A 9806-nucleotide genomic window follows, 5' to 3' on the forward strand; every position below is an offset into this window, starting at 1 on the left:
ATGGATAGGACCATCTTCAGGTTTCAAAAGCATTGCTCAATTATGTTATATATGATGAAGAAATAATATGTTTATGATTATGGTTATGATTCAGTTTATGATTCAGCAGTTTTATTATGTGATGAAAATATTTCCATGCATGCTCATGTACATGTATATGTATTAGTAATTATGTGATGCATTATTTTTAACCTTGTTATAAAGGATTAGACATGTTGAGCCCCTAGGCTCACTACGCTTATATGGTGCAGGTGAGCATGATGACATTTATGTAGCTCCTACCGGTGGTGAGGACTTATGAGCTCACGGAGCAGTGGACCCCATGACCGTCGCAGCTATTTAGTTTATTATATTGAATTTTGAAACATGTTTTATTTTATTATTGTTTCCGCATATGAAATTTTTCAGCAGCATTGTTTATTATTTTAAATTGATGCATGAAACATTTTTAAGGATTTATTTATTTAATATTTTTCAGGTTATTTAAGAAAAAGTATGTTATTTTTATATGCATATATGTATGGGCATGTATGTATAGTAGTATTATTTTTTTAAAAAAAAAAATTCCGCATTTATTAGTAGTAGGCGTTTCATTTGGTATCAGAGCGCGGTCCTTGGAGGGTGTCCTACTGCCACGTGAAGCTCAGAAATACTACTATCGGTCTGTAAGTTTTAAATGTTTTCTTATGAATTATAAGGAGCACATGTAATGATTTAAGATTTTCATGTTAGAAAAGTTTTAGAACCCTTAAGTTATGCATTGCGATTTACGTAAAGAAATATGTGGTGGTGCAGAATGCCTCCGAGACAAGTTAACAGACGCGGGGGACCTCCACCTCCACCTCCACAGAATCCACTTTCGTCATTGGAGCAGGCCAATGCGAATATGATGGCTGGGATTACTGCTCTGTTTGAGCAGCAGGCGGCACGTCCTAGGCTCACACATGATGAGGATGTTGCCGAGCGGTTCCAGAAGAAGGGACCTAAGGAGTTTGTCGACACCACTGATCCACTCATTGCTGAGGGGTGGATTCGATCACTGGAGTCCATATTTGACTACATGGGGATCACTGATGCTGACAGGGTGAAGTGTGCAGTGTATATGATGAGAGGTGATGCATCCTCTTGGTGGGAAGATGCGGTTCGAGGTGTGAATCTACCTACATTGACTTGGATAGAGTTCAGACGCATGTTCTATGCCAAGTATTTCTCTGAGGATGTGCGCAGTCGCATGATCCGGGAGTTTATGAGTCTCCGCCAGGGAGACAAGTCTGTGGTGGATTACATCACCCAATTCGAGAGAGGGTGTCATTTTGTGCCTCTTATTGCTGACAGTGCACCGGATAAGTTGAGGAAATTTGTGGATGGTTTGCGGGCTGACATCAAGCATGACGTTTGCATGTTGGATGTCACTACTTATGAGGCGGCAGTTAGCAGAGCATTACGTTCTAAGGAAGGGTGGCGAGAGATGCAGCGAGAGCAGCAAAGTAAGAGGAAGTTTCAGCCAGGGTATCAGAGGGCGACTTCGCAGCCTCCTGCAAAGAAACCGTATACTGGGCCGTCTAAGGGCCCGAATCAGCAGGGACAACAGCAGAGGCCTCAGGGGCGTCAGCCACAGCAGCAGCAGAGGGGCGGGGCCCCAAATACTGGAGGAGTTCCGATCTGCCCGCAGTTTCAGAAGCTGCACATTGGGAAGTGTCTAGTGGGGTCCAATGTATGCTATGTTTGCAAGGAGCCAGGGCATGTTTCATATAACTGCCCGAAGAAGAAGAAAACCACTGGGCGGGTGTTCGTCATGCAGGCTGAGGAGGCAGACCCAGATACCTCCTTAATCACCGGTATTTCCTAAACTTCTTCTTTTAAAAATTTTTTGGGAATTTACTTCATGATTTTAAATTGCATGAATTATCTGTTTGTTTGGTTAGAGTAGGATGTTCATTTTATTCGTGTTTAATTAAGAGAAATATTTTGTAACTTGTATTGGGATTGTTGGGATTTTCTGCGTGCAGGGAGAGTTCTAGTGGGAGGAAATTCCACGTTTACATTGCTAGATTCAGGAGCCACGCATTCGTTCATCTCCCTAGAGTTTATCAGGCGGGTAGACATTAAGCCTGAGGTTGCTGTTATAGGTTACGATGTCACTATGCCGTCTGGTCAGATTCTTACTACCACTAGCGTCTGCAGAGATATGGAGGTGGAGTTACAGGGACATACGATCAGAGCAGATTTTGTGGTTTTACCGTTGACTGGATTCGATCTGATTTTGGGTATGGATTGATTGTCAGTCAACGGAGCAGTTATTGATTTTCGACAGAGGACAGCGGCAGTGAAACCAGTGGTAGGCGACCAGTTTGTTTTCTATGCATCTCCGAGCAGTGAGATCTCGCCTGTTATCTCTTATACACGTGCGAGGAAGTTATTGAGATGTGGTTTCCAGGGGTTTCTCTCCAGTGTAGTCACTTCATCAGAACCACCTAGAAGATCATTGTCAGATATAGAGGTGGTTTGTGACTTTTCAAAGGTCTTTCCGGAGGACGTTTCGGGAGTCCCCCCAGCTACAGAGGTAAAGTTCAGTATTGATCTGATACCAGGTATTGTGCCTATCTCTAAGGCACCGTATCGACTTGCTCCTACTGAGATGAAAGAGTTGAAGGAGCAGATTCAAGAGTTGTTGGAGAAGGGCTTTATTCGTCCTAGCTTTTATCCTTGGGGAGCTCCAGTGTTGTTTGTGAAGAAAAAGGATGGTAGCATGAGACTTTGCATCGATTACCGAGAGCTCAACAGGGTCACTGTGAAGAACAAGTATCCACTGCCGAGGATTGAAGATTTGTTTGATCAATTACAGGGAGCTTCGGTGTTCTCTAAGATCGATCTACGATCTGGCTATCATCAGTTGAGGATCAGAGATGCAGATGTGACCAAGACTGCTTTCCGGACACGCTATGAGCATTACGAGTTCTTAGTAATGCCGGTTGGATTGACCAATGCTCCAGCGATCTTCATGGATCTCATGAACCCACTACAAGAAAAAATGCTAAAGACAACGGTTTTTCACCGTTGTCATAGGCCTTTTAAAACTGTTGTTAAAGGCTGTGTTGTTAAATGTCACGCTCAAAGACAACGGTTAAAAACCGTTGTCTTTGAAGGAAAAGACAACGGTTTTTCACCGTTGTAAAACCGTTGTCTTTTCCTTCAAAGACAACGGTTGTTGTCTTTGAGTGTGACATTTAACAAGACATCTTTCAACAACAGTTTTAAAAGCCTACGACAACGGTGAAAAACCGTTGTCTTTTTTCAAATAAAAAACAAAAAAAATAAAAATTTTAATATACAATTTTCTAGTATTATAAATTATTCAGAATAAAATACAAAATGTGAAAATAAAATTTAATACAAGATTTCGCACCATTCGAAAATAATATCTACAACATTCTAAATAAATTTCATAAGAAATCGACAAAATAACAACAATAGCTAATATAATGAAGATAGAGCTAGCAGGAGCCCAATGGATTCTGTCAGGTGCTGCAAATGCTCCAATCTGATAGTCCACATGATAACAACTTCATAAGAGACAACTCGTATGTTTTGAATTGACCCAAGAACTATATGTTAAATCAAATGAAAAAATATCATGAATCGTTCATAGAACACATGAATAAAATAATCTAAGGAATGTCTAGTAATTGAAGAAACGAATACCTTCAACTCAAGGTGAGCAGAATCTGGAAGGATAATGGGTCTGATCGAGAGAGAATGTGGGCATATTAGTGTACAAAGCATGCACGGAACATTTGGACGTACCTGCATGAAGGGATAACCACAATATTTTTCCTGTGAATTCTTAGAGGAACTTCATACTTGAGAGCTTTTACTTTCTTTCACCAAAATTTAAGAATCCAAATCAATAGTCTCAAATTTTAGTTTAAGCTTGAAGTGCAGCAAGTTGGCGGATCAAGCTTTTATTGTAACTTAATTATCCATCCACGTTAATTTACTATGATTTTCAAGCGGCCACACATGAATCTCTCAATCATTGCATCACACCCGTGGAAACTTACCATAGAACCTCCAGTAGATGTGGAATAAGTTGTACTTCCAGTAGGGGTGGCCACTATAACTCCATCTCCTTGTACCTGTCCAGGAAATGATAAATGTTTGCAAGGCTGAAAAGTACCTTCTAAGAATCAATGTCTTACAATCGGTTGATGTTTTTTTATTAAATAAATAAATATTATATGTAGCAATGATACCGCTTAATGACCTAATTCGCAACTTTATGTTTGGAATCAGTCAATCACATCAGTTCAACCTTGGCAGAAAGCTACCATAAATTAACAGTGAGCAGGACCAAAAACCTTAGGAAATAGGAAATATTAATCACTCTACCTTAGTTATGTGGTGGTCGTGTTCGTAACACTCGATTTTTGAGAGGTATGGATAAACCCACGATCAACCACAATTTCATTGAGGACATCAAATACCTTTCCAGGCTCTGCTTTCCCATTTCGAAATATTTCACAGTGGAGCCGCAATCTAAGAGTTATATAAACCCCATCAACTGTGTTGTTCCCATGGATAACTTGTCTCAAATCATTCTTAAAATCATCAAACTATGGATACAAATTGCAAAAACAGTCAAGAAAAGGTTGTGCAATTAGCTTTGCACCATATAATCATAGGTGGAGGAAAGGGGCATACAGTATGGGATGTTAGAAACCCGAGGAATCCAAGATTAAATGAAACAACTGGAGGAATAAATCTGCAATATACTCACTTCAGAAACTCACCGGAAAAGTGAAACGATCTGCAAAATCTGGGCTTGGATCAGAATAGTTCAAAGCTTCAAATCCAACCTATAAACAACCAAAAAAGCACACAAAGTAACTTACCTAAGTACGCTTCCAGTCATAATCCACATTTCTGCAACATGCAGGAATAAATATCCAAATTCATGCAAAAGCATGAAACTATCATTAATATAACACGACGGGAAGAGCTCATAATATACAAGTTAATTAAACAAGTTCTTAGAAAACACAAGCACTAGTATGGGTGAAAGCAACAGTGGTAAAAGAAGATTATCAAATCTACAGAATATAGGACAAAATTAATATCAAATCTAATGAAACAAAACAGCGGTAATGATTCGGTTTTTCCCTAACCCTTCCTAAGTCCTAAAAAATTGAACAATATGTCTTTCAGATTTGGTTTTGCCCCTGAATTTTATGTTGGAAGCATATATATCAACAGTAAAAAGGTGTTTTCTGCAATTGCAAGTTCAAAAATCTAATGTTAACCTCAATCAACACGTTGATATATGATTTCTTTGTCTCTAAGTAAAACTCTACCATAACCGTGAAGGAAAGTAAAGAATATTTTAAAATATATATATTTTTTATTTTTTAATAAATCTGTAAATATAAAACCTAAATTAATTAATTAGGTCAAAGTAGTTCAAAAGAAGTAGGAAAATTGTCCTCGAACCGCGCAACTAGTATGTTAGTGAAACGACACAATTAATTAAAGAACTAATTCGGGGAACTAGCGCGACGAATCAAGTTTTAAAATAAAGAAAACAATGAATTAAAACCACGTTAGTCAGATAAACCACAATAGATGTTAACCTCAATCAACACGTGGATTGGACAAGTGCCCAATCATTTTCTTGATCTGTTTTCCTGTCTCAACATCCCATGCTCTTAAACTTTTACTGGACTAGCAGATATTATCTGCGAACCATCAGTGGTCCATTAAACATCCAACACGGCATTTTTGTGACCTCTCAAGACCATGAAATTCTTGCAATCACCATGCACATTCCACAGAAAAATATCCCTGTCATGTGAACCAGATGCAATGATAGTCCCCACAGGGTTAAATTTCATTGTGTAAATTGCACTTTGATGGCCTGACAGTAACATGATAGGTGCCTCCAAGCTTGATGTACGTTGTTTTCCATTTGATCCAGGCACTGATGGCCCGAAGTTCTGAGTCACAGTCGATAATTCTGTTGGCTTTGGACCAATCACAGAGAGTGCAGTTTCCACTTGCATTTTGCTTCTGCTTTATTCTTAATACAATAAATGGATTACAATTTTGTTAGCAGCTTCAAATCCTCGTGAATATGCATAATGATTGATAACTTTCAAGAAATAAAACAAAATCGAACCATTTTAACCCTCTAAGATAAAATACAAACCAATTCAAGTACAGTCCAAATCAAAAGACCTGACCAGTAAGTATGCAAGGCAATGCAAGTCACATCTCAAGAAATGAAAATATTTTCTGGAAATGATACAAAGGACTTTCATTATTTTCAACATCTTTAGAAGACAGTTTCACCCCATTTTCAAACTGTCCTATACATATGAATATTATTTTAAATTGACTTTCATCACTACTAGAATATAATTATAATTATTATATTACTATCCTAATACAATCAGAAACAAAACCAAATCTCTTCCTATTGATTATTCACCAAAATAATAATAATAATAATAACAAATTAATAATACACTAGAGTGCATCCTCCCGCCACTGAACACTCTGAGATGAACTCTCTTCCCTTGTCTCCGCCCAATCTGAGACTCACATGGATTTACATACTCAAATACAATAAAAACCTTAAGATTCCCTTGGGCAAAGAGTCATTTTTTTCTCATTACCTAATGTCAAATTGATGGATGAGGAATTGGGTACTGCATTCCTGTGATGAAACACTTGGAAGCAGAAAAACTGAAAGGTACTACAACGATTTTCTCAAGGGGTTGGCCTGGCAAGTAACCCAAAATGCTAGAGACGAGTTATTTTTATCATCTGTTGTATTTCTCAAGCTTAGTTGTTTGACATTACATAGACTAGATTTCCATCCCTGAAGCTGCTAATGAACATGAAGTAGTATACCATTGTACTAGCACAAAATGATTCAAAATGTGGGATATGTATAAATTATAATTGTAAAAATCAGATGATGGACTACCCTACGTTGATACCTCTAAAAACTCAGCACCAGCATCAAGTTCGGATTCTTTAGATGAACTGGTCTTATGATCACCTTAATATATGTTTCTCGCAAGAGAAAAACTCCTGACTATAATCTTTCTCCTCTTCTCCATTTCTCCGTCCAGCTTCAGCGACTTTGGCACACTTGTCACGCTATTCAGCTTTTTCTGATAGGCAACAACTGCCTTGGTGAACTCCTGTAGAATTCCCAATACAGGATTAAGCTTGTCTATTATTTTCCATAATCGTTCGGATCAATATACATTAAAAAAATCAATTGATCACCTTATAAGCAGAAGGGCATTCGGGGTAGTCGAACTCATCAGAATCCGAACGTCTCATTCTCTCGGGATGAAACTGAAGTCCCATTATGAATTTCCCCTCTTCTGGATTATATGCATCCGGATCATAAAATCCTTCAATCAAGCCATCCGGTGCCAATGCCATAGGAACAAATCTTTGAGCCAATCTCTTGACCCCTTGATGATGATAACTAGTGACCAAAATCTCCATTCTCCCATCTTTGTCCAAAGAATCGTGGAACCACTATTGCAAAGGCGTGTTCTCTAAAATCGTAACCGGATACCGGTTCCCATCATAATCATCATAATCCATATGCACAACTCTCTGCTTTTCAGGAACCTCTTTGGGCAATTCTTTATCAATGTCTTGATAAAGAGTACCCCCACAAGCCACATTCATAACTTGTGAACCTCTGCAAATCCCCAAATAAGGAATGTTCCTTTCGAGGCAAAGTTTTGCAAGTCTCAATTCGATGGTGTCCTTTTCTTTATCAATGGCAGTGTCACTAACATGTATCCTACGAATTTCTTCCAATTCTTCAGAGGACAAATTCAAGGTTTCGGTTTCGTAAAGAGATGGATCAATGTCCTCTCCTTCACAGAGGAGGACGCCATGAATCGACTCGAAGCTTTCGAGCAACATATGCACGCCAGATTCTCGTGGAACGATCATCGGTACGGCCCCATAACTTACTATGAGATCAAGGTGATATTCACCTGCATAATATTGTTGCAAAACAATTCCATTTTCATATTTATCACATGAAAATTTATTGGTATAGTCATGTAAAATATGGGAGTAAATTAAGGTATGCATGCGTTACCTTTTCTTGGGGATTATTATTTTTTTTTAAAGAACAAATCAACAGATGATAAAAAAGAAAAAGAAAGGGATTAAAACTTATAAATTTACAGGAAAAAATAAAAATAAAAACCCATTGATGAGAGAGGAAGGCTGAGAAATTTATGGATTCGTACCCACAAAATCCACAAACTTGTTCTTGCGCACGCTTCGTCTAGAGACAATAAGAACACGAGGCAATATTGTTGAGAGATCAGTTGCCATCTTTATTCAAAACTAAAAACAACTCTATATCTATATCAATCAAATCACAAGATCAATAGATGAAATTAAAATCGTGGGTTATTCAAAAAAATTTCCCTGTATTCTTAAATAATTATCGCTATTTTTCTGGGCTTTTGATGAATGTCGAAGCCGATGCGCCGCATAGGATAATTTATAATCCATGACGGCGGTAGCATTTTGGGTTACTTGCCAGGCCAACCCCTCGTTGTAGTACCTTTCAGTCTTTCTGCTTCCAATTGTTTTATAATCCGTAGGAGAGGGAAATGTAGAGTATAAGCCCCACCACTCTTGGTCTGCAATACACTACTACTGAAATGGTAGGAGAGTCAGTCGTGAAGATTCGGTGTCAATAATCTACTATCTTCCATTTTTTTTAATAGGTTTTGCACTAAAAAATATTGATGATTTCATTTGTTTCTCCTAGACAAATTTATATACCAGAAAAGCAGCTTGGTCGTGCAAGTACCGAGCTGAAGCCTTGCGATTCCAACCATAATCGAGATCGCCAAGCACTAAGCAACCTACTCCGGTGGACGTCGCACCTTCTCCGATGACGTACGGCAGTGGCGAAGAAAAATCGAAGGGAGAAGAGATGGATTCGGGTCGGGCAATTTTGGGGATAGGTTTTCTTTCTTTTCTTTTTTGACGGTAGGTTTCGTTTTTTTAATAATAAATAATAATAATAATAATAATAATAATATATTATTATTATTATTATTATTATAAGGGGTAGGTGAATATATATATGTATATGTATTATAGGTATCAATAAAATAATTTAAAAAGTGTTATAAAAGACAACAGTTTTACGAAACTGTTGTCTTTTAACCTAAAAAAACTCTCATAGACAACAGTTGATAAAAACCGTTGTTATATGTCCAAAATAAACGCTTATAGACAGCACATGCAGACAGCATTGCAGACTTTGAGGGAGCATCGACTATATGCGAAATTCAGTAAGTGCGAGTTTTGGCTAGAGCAGGTGGCATTTCTTGGCCATATAGTTTCGAAATATGGGATAGCGGTGGATCAGACGAAAGTGCAGGCAGTGCAGGATTGGGGAATTCCGAAGAATGCTTCAGAGATTCGCAGTTTCTTGGGTTTAGCAGGCTACTACCGGAAGTTCATCAAGGGTTTTTCTTCTATTGCAGTACCCTTGACTTCCTTGACCAAGAAAAATGCGAAGTTTGTATGGAGTTCAGACTGTCAGAGGAGCTTCGATCGACTTAAGGAAGCACTCACATCTGCGCCAGTGTTGGCGATGCCTGTTCCACATGAGGAGTTAGTGGTTTACACGGACGCGTCTAAGCTAGGGTTGGGCGCCATATTGATGCAGAGTGACCGAGTCATTGCCTATGCGTCGAGACAGTTGAAGATTCATGAGCAGAACTATCCGACGCATGACTTGG

General features: G+C 38.5%; 2 pseudogenes; both read right to left on the minus strand.

Moving 5' to 3' along the window:
- Positions 1-1448: 1448 nt before the first annotated feature.
- On the minus strand, positions 1449-6056 carry LOC140860380 (NAD kinase 2, chloroplastic-like; annotated as a pseudogene).
- Positions 6057-6986: 930 nt separating this feature from the next.
- On the minus strand, positions 6987-8376 carry LOC140876418 (putative glutamine amidotransferase GAT1_2.1; annotated as a pseudogene).
- Positions 8377-9806: the final 1430 nt, after the last annotated feature.

The sequence above is a fragment of the Henckelia pumila genome, chromosome 1, assembly GCF_033568475.1.
Source record: "Henckelia pumila isolate YLH828 chromosome 1, ASM3356847v2, whole genome shotgun sequence".
Taxonomy (NCBI): domain Eukaryota; kingdom Viridiplantae; phylum Streptophyta; class Magnoliopsida; order Lamiales; family Gesneriaceae; genus Henckelia; species Henckelia pumila.